The 9283-nt window shown below is 38.7% G+C and overlaps 1 non-coding gene across 1 annotated transcript; it reads right to left on the bottom strand.

Moving 5' to 3' along the window:
- Nucleotides 1–2068: 2068 nt before the first annotated feature.
- Nucleotides 2069–2176, bottom strand: LOC148548000 (small nucleolar RNA R71). The gene has a single exon (XR_015898821.1). It is a non-coding gene; the product is annotated as a small nucleolar RNA R71 (small nucleolar RNA).
- Nucleotides 2177–9283: the final 7107 nt, after the last annotated feature.

Here is a 9283-nt window from a genome sequence, read left to right as displayed (position 1 = left end):
TAGGTACTTTTTAGAATTTTTAAGAATGAATTCTAGAGTTTCAAGGTGATGTTCTTAGCATCACAAAAGCTGATTGATTCTCATCAATTTAGCTGCTGAATGTAATGTCCTGCTGAAGCTTGGCCAAACATGTCTAATCTTTTTAGACTGAAGCTTTAGACAAACATTGCATGATTCCTGGAATTCTTATTAAAAGTTTTGATTCTCTTTATTTTCTTTTCCATATAAGTTTTGAAAATCACAAAAAAATTTTATAAAACCATAAAAATCAAAAATATTTTATGTTTCTTGTTTGAGTCTAGTATTAATTTTTAAGTTTGGTATCAATTGCATGACTTTCTTCTTCTTGCATTTTTTGAATTTATACATATTGTTCTTCATTAATCTTCAAGTTGTTCTTGATGATTTCATTACTCTGATCTTTAAATTCTCTTGTTTAGTGTGTTTTGTTGTTTTTCATATGCATTTTTACATTGTTATAGTCCTTAGTACACAAACTTTTAAGTTTGGTGTCTTGCATGCATTTTTTATTTGATCTTAGTGCATTTTTTTTATTCCCATCATCAAAAATTCAAAAATATTTTTTAAAACTATGTCTTTTCAAGTCAATAATACAGAGAATTGAAGATTCATAACATTCAGCAGAGGAATCAACAGAAAAAGCTGGGCATTCAAAACGCCCAGTGAAGAAGGAAAACTGGCGTTTAAACGCCAGCCAGGGTACCTGGTTGGGCGTTTAAATGCCCAAAAAGGTAGAGTTTTGTGTGTTAAATGCCAGAATGGGCACCATTCTAGGCGTTTAACGCCAGGATGACACTAGAGGGAAGATTTTGTTTTTAATTCACATTTTTTTCAAGTTTTCATAATTTTTCAAAATCAAATCTTTTTCAAATCATATCTTTTCAATCATATCTCTTTCAAAAATCAATTTCTTTCCATTTTATATTTATTTCTGCTATTTTCAAAAATCCTTGCTTCAATTAAAGATTTATTTCAAAATTTTCAAGTTGTTACTTGCCTATTAAGAAAGAATCAAACTTTAAATTTTAAAATCATATCTTTTAATTTCTTGATAGTCAAGTAATCAACTTTAATTTTAAAAAATTTTCTTTTTCTAAATTGATTTTCAATCATATCTTTTCAAACATATCTTTTCAATCACATCTTTTTCAAAATTAATTTTTTCAATCATATCTTTTTCTAATTTCAAAATCTTTTTCAAAAATCACTTTATTTCTTTCCCAATCTTAGTTTTCGAAAATCTCAATCAAATTTTCAAATTTCTTTTTAATTATTTCAAAATCTTTTTAAATTATTTTCGAAAATTCTTCCCCTCTTTTCACATCCTTCTATTTAAGAGACTAAGACTCCTCCTCAAGGTACAATTCAATCTCCCTCCTTCTTTATATGTTCGGATTCTCTTCTATCTACCTCCTCCTTCTATTCTTCTTTTCCTCTGACACCTCAAGGAATCTCTATACTGTGACATAGAGGATTCCATGCTTTCTTGTTCTCTTCTCTTTCACATGAGCAGGAACAAAGATAAAAGCATTCTTGTCAAGCTGATCCTGAACCTGAAAGGACCTTGAAGAGAAAGCTAAGAAAAGCTAAAGAACAATTCTCTTTAGAGGGCCTAATAGAGCTCTTCAAAGAAGAAGAAACCATGGCAGCCGAAAACAACAACAATGCCAACAATGCAAGGAAGGTGCTTGGTGACTTTACTGCATCTACTCCTGATTTCTATGGGAGAAGCATCTCTATCCCTGCAATTGGAGCAAACAACTTTGAGCTTAAGCCTCAATTAGTTTCTCTAATGCAACAGAATTGCAAGTTTCATGGACTTCCATTGGAAGATCCTCATCAGTTCTTAGCTGAATTCTTGCAGAGCTGTGACACTGTCAAGACCAATGGGGTTGACCCTGAAGTCTACAAACTTATGCTTTTTCCTTTTGCTGTAACAGACAGATCTAGAACATGGTTGGATTCACAACCTAAGGAAAGCCTGAACTCTTGGGAAAAACTAGTCAATGCCTTCTTGGCAAAGTTCTTTCCACCTCAAAAATTGAGTAAGCTTAGAGTGGAAGTCCAAACCTTTAGACAGAAGGATGGTGAATCCCTCTATGAAGCTTGGGAGAGATACAAGCAATTGAACAGAAGGTGCCCTTCTGACATGCTTTCAGAATGGAGCATCATAGGAATCTTCTATGATGGCCTGTCTGAACTATCTAAGATGTCATTGGATAGTTCTGCTGGAGGATCTCTTCATCTGAAGAAGACACCTGCAGAAGCTCAAGAACTCATTGAAATGGTTGCAAATAACCAATTCATGTACACCTCTGAAAGGAATCCTATGAATAATAGGACAACTCAGAAGAAAGGAGTTCTTGAGATTGATACTCTGAATGCCATATTGGCTCAGAATAAAATATTGACCCAACAAGTCAATATGATTTCTCAGAGTCTGTTTGAAATGCAAGCAGCAACAGGCAGTACTAAGGAAGCTTCTTCTGAAGAAGAAGCTTATGATCCTGAGAACCCAGCAATGGAAGAGGTGAATTACATGGGAGAACCCTATCGAAACACCTATAATCCTTCATGGAGAAATCATCCAAATCTCTTATGGAAGGATCAACAGAGACCTCAACAAGGTTTCAACAACAATAATGGTGGAAGAAACAGGTTTAGCAATAGCAAGCCTTTTCCATCACCTTCCCAGCAACAGACAGAGAATTCTAAGCAAGACCACTCTGACTTAGCAACCATTGTCTCTGATCTAATCAAAACCACTCAAAGTTTCATGACTGAAACAAGGTCCTCCATTAGAAATTTGGAGGCACAATTGGGTCAGCTGAGTAAGAAAATTACTGAACTCCCTCCTAGTTCTCTCCCAAGCAATACAGAAGAGAACCCAAAAAGAGAGTGCAAGGCCATAACCACATCTCACATGGCCGAACATGGAGAGGAGGAAGAGGCAGTGATTTCTACTGAGGAAGACCTCAATGGACGCCCACTGACCTCCATGGAGTTCCCTAATGAGGAACCATGGGAATTTGAGGCTCATACTGAGACCATAGAAATTCCATTAAATCGACTTCTGCCATTCATGAGCTCTGATGAATATTCTTCCTCTGAAGAGGATGAAGATGTCACTGAAGAGCAAGTTGCTAAGTACCTTGGAGCAATCATGAAGCTAAATGCCAAGTTGTTTGGTAATGAGACTTGGGAGGATGAACCTTCATTGCTCATCAAAGAACTGGATGACTTGACTAGGCAGAGATTACCTCAAAAGAGACAGGACCCTGGAAAGTTCTCAATCCCTTGTACCATAGGCACCATGACCTTTGAGAAGGCTCTGTGTTACCTAGGGTCAAGCATAAACCTTATGCCTCTCTCTGTAACGGAGAAGCTAGGGATCATTGAGGTACAAGCTGCTAGAATCTCACTGGAGATGGCAGACAATTCAAAGAAACAAGCTTATGGACTTGTAGAGGATGTCTTGATAAAGGTTGAAGACCATTACATCCCTGCTGATTTCATAATCCTAGAAATTGGGAAGTGTATGGATGAATCCATCATCCTTGGCAGACCTTTCCTAGCCACAGCAAAAGCTGTGATTGATGTTGACAGAAGAAAATTGATCATTCAAGTGAATGAAGACTCCCTTGTGTTTAGAGCTCAAGGATATCCCTCTGTCACCATGGAGAGGAAGCATGAAGAGCTTCTCTCAATACAGAGTCAAACAGAGCCCCCACAGTCAAACTCTAAGTTTGGTGTTGGGAGGCCACAACCAAACTTTAAGTTTGGTGTTGAACCCCCACATTCAAACTCTAAGTTTGGTGTTGGGAGGTTCCAACATTGCTCTGAACATCTGTGAGGCTCCATGAGAGCCACTGTCAAGCTATTGACATTAAAGAAGCGCTTGTTAGGAGGCAACCCAATTTTTACTTATCTATGTTAAATTTCTATTTTCTTTTGTTATTTTATGTTTTCTGTAGGTTGATGATCATGTGAAGTCACAAAAACAATTGAAAAAAAGCAAAAACAAAGTGAAAAACAGAATGAAAAACAGAACACCATGGAGGAGACAGTTACTGGCGTTTAAACGCCAGTAAAGGTAGTAGAATGGGCGTTAAACGCCCAGTCTGGCACCATTCTGGACGTTTAACGCCAGAAAAGGGCACCAGACTGGCGTTTAATGCCAGGAATGGGCAAGAAGCTGGCATTAAACGCCTGAAATGGGCAGCAGCCTAGCGTTTAATGCCAGGATTGGCAGCAAGGGGCGTTTTGCACGCCACTTGGTGCAGGGATGAGATATCCTTGTCACCTTAGGATCTGTGGACCCTACAGGATCCCCACCCACCCCACTACTCTCTCTCTTCTTCACCCATTCACCAATCACCTCAATACCTCTTCCCCAAAAACCCCTCACCTATCAAATCCCACCATTCTCTTCACCATTCATATCCATCCTTCATAAAACCACACCTATCTCACCATCCAAATTCAAACCACTTTCCCTCCCAAACCCACCCTCTATAGCCGAACCATACACCCCCCTCTCACTCCTATATAAACCCATCTTCACTCCTTCATTTTCACACAACCTAAACAACACTTCTCCCCCTTAGCCGAATCACAAAGCCCACTCCATCTCCTCTATTTCTTCTTCTTCTACTCTCTTCTTTCTTCTTTTGCTCGAAGACGAGCAACCTTCTAAGTTTGGTGTGGTAAAAGCTAAAGCTTTTATTTTTCCATAACTATTTATGGCACCAAAGGCTGGAGAAACCTCTAGAAAGAGGAAAGGGAAGGCAAAAGCTTCCACCTCTGAGTCATGGGAGATGGAGAGATTCCTTTCAAGGGTGCATCAAGACTACTTCTATGAAGTTGTGGCCAAGAAGAAGGTGATCCCCGAGGTCCCTTTTAAACTCAAAAAGGGCGAATATCCGGAGATCCGACATGAGATCCGAAGAAGAGGTTGGGAAGTTCTCACCAATCCCATTCAACAAGTCTGAATCTTAATGGTTCAAGAGTTCTATGCCAATGCATGGATCACCAAGAACCATGATCAAAGTGTGAACCCGGATCCTATGAATTGGCTTACAATGGTCCAAGGGAAATACTTAGATTTTAGTCCAGAAAATGTAAGGTTGGCATTCAACTTGCCCATGATGCAAGGAGATGCACACCCATACACTAGAAGGGTCAACTTTGATCAAAGGTTGGACCAAGTCCTCATGGACATATGTGAAGAGGGCGCTCAATAGAAGAGAGATTCAAGAGGGAAGCCGGTTCAACTAAGAAGGCATGACCTCAAGCCTGTGGCTAGGGGATGGTTGGAGTTCATCCAACGCTCAATCATTCCCACTAGCAACCGGTCTGAAGCTACTATAGACCAGGCTATCATGATCTATAGCATCATGATTGGAGAGGAAGTGGAAGTTCATGAGGTTATATCCCAAGAACTCTACAAGGTGGCGGACAAGTCCTCTCTTTTGGCAAGGTTAGCCTTCCCTCATCTCATTTGTCACCTCTGTAATTCGGCTGGAATTGACATAGAGGAAGACATCCTTATTGATGAGGACAAGCCCATCACTAAGAAAAGGATGGAGCAAACAAGAGATCCCACTCATGCACAAGAGCATGAGGAATTTCCTCATCATGAAATCCCTGAGATACCTCAAGGGATGCATCTTCCCCCACAAAACTATTGGGAGCAAATCAACACCTCCTTAGGAGAATTAAGTTCCAACATGGGACAACTAAGGGTGGAGCACCAAGAGCATTCCATCCTCCTCCATGAAATTAGAGAAGATCAAAGAACCATGAGAGAGGATCAACAAAGGCAAGGAATAGACATTGAGGAGCTCAAGCACTCCATAAGATCTTCAAGAGGAAGAACAAGCCGCCATCACTAAGGTGGACCAGTTCTTTAATTTCGTTGTTCTTTATTTCTTGTTTTTCGAAAATTATGCTCTATGCTTATCTATGTTTGTGTCTTTATTACATGATCATTAGTGTCTAAGTGTCTATGCCTTAAAGCTATGAAAATGAATCCATCACCTTTCTTAAATGAAAAATATTTTTAATTGAAAAAGAAAAAAGAAGTACATGAATTTTGAATTTTAAAACAGTTTAATTATTTTGATGTGGTGGCAATGCTATTGTTTTTCTGAATGAATGCTTGAACAGTGCATATTTTTGAATTTGATTGTTTATTAATGTTAAAATTGTTGGCTCTTGAAAGAATGAAAGAAAAAAGAGAAATATTATCTAATGATCTAAAAAATCATAAAATTGATTCTTGAAGCAAGAAAAAGCAGTGAAAAGCTTGCAGAAAAAAAAAAGAAGAAGAGGAAAAGCAAGCAGAAAAAGCCAATACCCCTTTAAACCAAAAGGCAAGGGTGATAAAAAGGATCCAAGGATTTGAGCATCAGTGGATAGGATGGCCCACAGGAATAAAATCCTGGCCTAAGCGGCTAAACCAAGCTGTCCCTAACCATGTGCTTGTGGCGTGAAGGTGTCAAGTGAAAATTTGAGACTGAGCGGTTAAAGTCGAGGTCCAAAGCAAAAAGAAGAGTGTGCTTAAGAACCCTGGACACCTCTAATTGGGGACTCTAGCAAAGCTGAGTCACAATCTGAAAAGGTTCACCCAGTTATGTGTTTGTGGCATTTATGTATCCAGTGATAATACTGGAAAACAAAGTGCTTAGGGCCACGGCCAAGACTCATAAAGTAGCTGTGTTCAAGAATCAACATACTTAACTAGGAGAGTCAGTAACACTATCTGGATTCTGAGTTCCTATAGATGCCAATCATTCTGAACTTCAAGGGATAAAGTGAGATGCCAAAACTGTTCAGAAGCAAAAAGCTAAAAGCCCCACTCATCTAATTAATACTGATCTTCAAGATGTTTTTGGAATTCATTGTATATTCTCTTCTTTTTTATCCTATTTGATTTTCAGTTGCTTTGGGACAAGCAACAATTTAAGATTAGTGTTGTGATGAGCGGATAATTTATACGTTTTTTGGCATTGTTTTTAGTATGTTTTTAGTATATTTTAATTAGTTTTTATTGTGTTTTTATTATTTTTTAAATAAAAATCACTCTTCTAGACTTTACTATGAGTTTGTGTGTTTTTCTGTGATTTCAGGTATTTTCTGGTTGAAATTGAGGGACCTGAGCAAAAATCGGATTCAGAGGCTGAAAAAGGACTGCAGATGCTGTTGGATTCTGACCTCCCTGCACTCAAAGTGGATTTTCTGGAGCTACAGAAGATCAATTGGCACGCTCTCAATTGCGTTAGAAAGTAGACATCCTGGGCTTTCCAAAAATATATAATAGTCTATACTTTTCCCGAGATTTGATGGCCCAAATAGGCGTTCCAAGTCAACTCAAGAATTCTGGCGTTTAACTCCAAAACTGGCACAAAAGCTGGAGTTAAACGCCCAAACTGGCACAAAAGCTGGCGTTTAACTCCAAGAAAAGTCTCTACACGAAAATGCTTCAATGCTCAGCCCAAGCACATACCAAGTGGGCCTAGAAGAAGATTTCTGCATTAATTACCTATTTCTGTAACCCTAGGCTACTAGTTTTCTATAAATAGGACCTTTTGCTATTGTATTTTCATTTCTTTTACACACTTGATATACTTTCATAGACCTTTTCACGTTTGGGAGGCTGGCCATTCGGCCATGCCTAGACCCTCTTGTTCTTATGTATTTTCAACGGTGGAGTTTCTACACACCATAGATTAAGGTGTGGAGCTCTACTGTTCCTCATGAATTAATGCAATTACTACTGTTTTTCTATTCAATTCACGCCTACTTCTTCTCTAAGATATCAGTTGTTCTTCAACTTGATAAATGTGATGATCCGTGACACTCATCATCATTCTCATCTATGAACGTGTGCCTGACAACCACCTCCGTTCTACCTTCGATTGAGTGCATATCTCTTGGGTTTCTAATCTAGGATTGGAACCTTCGTGGTATAGGCTAGAATTATTGGCGGTCATTCCTGAGATCCGGAAAGTCTAAACCTTGTCTGTGGTATTCCGAGTAGGATCTGGGAAGGGATGACTGTGACGAGCTTCAAACTCGCGATTGTGGGGCGTGTGACAGACGGAAAAGGATCAATGGATCCTATTCCGACATGATCGAGAACCGACAGCTGATTAGCCAATGTTGTGACATAGCATCAGGACCATTTTCACTGAGAGAACGGGATGTAGCCATTGACAACGGTGATGCCCAACATAAAGCTTGCCATGGAAGGGAGTTTGAGTGATTGGAAGAAGGCAATAGGAAAGCAGAGGTTCAAGGGGAACAAAGCATCTTCATACGCTTATCTGAAATCCACCAATGAAATACACAGGTATCTATATCTTTATTTTATGTTTATTTTCATCACCTTAAACTCCATAACCATTTGAATTCGCCTGACTGAGATTTACAAGATGACCATAGCTTGCTTCAAGCCGACAATCTCCGTGGGATCGACCCTTACTCACGTAAGGTTTATTACTTGGACGACCTAGTGCACTTGCTGGTTAGTTGTGTGGAATTGTGACAAAGTGTGATTCACGTTTGAGAGCTCCAAGTCTTTGGCGCCATTGTTGATGATCACAATTTTGTTCACCAATACTTCAACTCGCAGTATCTATTTGCAAACTTAGTAGGGTCAGTGGCAGTGAGTAGCTGGTCAGCCTTCTCCTGCTGGTAAAGTGTTTCTCCCGTCAGGAGTCATCATGCATGATGTCCAGGATGGACATAGAGGATTCTCCTCTTTTCCATTTGCCAGTTATTGCCTTTCCTTTTCTTTTTCTTTGAGTGTCAGACATCCTGAAAAACAGAAATCTATGAGATAATAAAAACAGGAAAACAAGTAGGCAAATAACAAAATAAGCATAAAGTAGAAAAGGAGCAGTAGAATAATTAAATGAGTTGAAGAATTGTGCATTTTGGATTGGTTCGGGAATAAAAGGCTGAGATGAAAAATTTCAATCCAAAAAGTAATAGAATTCATGTTAATTAGGAAAAACCATAAACATGCCTTGAGTTAAAAAGTAAAAGTGAAGAGTGAGTCAAAAATTAGAGGGGGTTGTTAGAAAGGTAAAAGTGGTTTTAAATTGAAAAAGAGGTTAGAAATAAAAAATCAGTGACTTAGTAAAAAGAAAGTTAAGGTAAGTGGCATGATGATTGGTTTCTAAGTAACAAGAATTTCACAATTTGAAGCAACAGACAACTCATATTTATGCAAGGAAATCAAGGTGTTGATGATTCA

Source organism: Arachis ipaensis, chromosome B8, assembly GCF_059453495.1.
Source record: "Arachis ipaensis isolate K30076 ecotype BB chromosome B8, ASM5945349v1, whole genome shotgun sequence".
Lineage (NCBI taxonomy): Eukaryota > Viridiplantae > Streptophyta > Magnoliopsida > Fabales > Fabaceae > Arachis > Arachis ipaensis.
This window is presented reverse-complemented; position numbering and strand designations above follow the sequence as displayed.